The 250-nt window shown below is 70.0% G+C and overlaps 1 protein-coding gene across 1 annotated transcript in view; it reads right to left on the bottom strand.

Annotated features, from left to right (window-relative positions):
- Window positions 1–250, bottom strand: part of NRROS (negative regulator of reactive oxygen species) — a gene marked incomplete at its 3' end in the record, with an annotated part of 5567 nt that overhangs the window by 2582 nt on the left and 2735 nt on the right.

Below are 250 nucleotides of genomic sequence, written 5' to 3' on the forward strand. Positions count from 1 at the left end.
AGCCCACCCGCCCCAGCAGGAGCTCTCGTGGGGGTCCACCACGGAGAGCCTAAGGGGCAGGAGAAGCGAAGGGATGGGGAGGTGGCAGCCCGGTCCCTGCAGCGCACATGGGAAAGCCACCGTCGTCACTGCACAGCTGCTCGCCAACGCCACTGAACTGCAACCCTTGAGCAGAAGCTGCCCCCCCGGCCAGGGCTCGCGTCCCCCCTCTCCGGTGCCAAACGCCCCCCACGAGGGGGCACGGACCCAG

This window comes from Eurypyga helias, unplaced genomic scaffold, assembly GCF_000690775.1.
Source record: "Eurypyga helias isolate BGI_N326 unplaced genomic scaffold, ASM69077v1 scaffold19633, whole genome shotgun sequence".
NCBI classification, from domain to species: Eukaryota; Metazoa; Chordata; class Aves; order Eurypygiformes; family Eurypygidae; genus Eurypyga; species Eurypyga helias.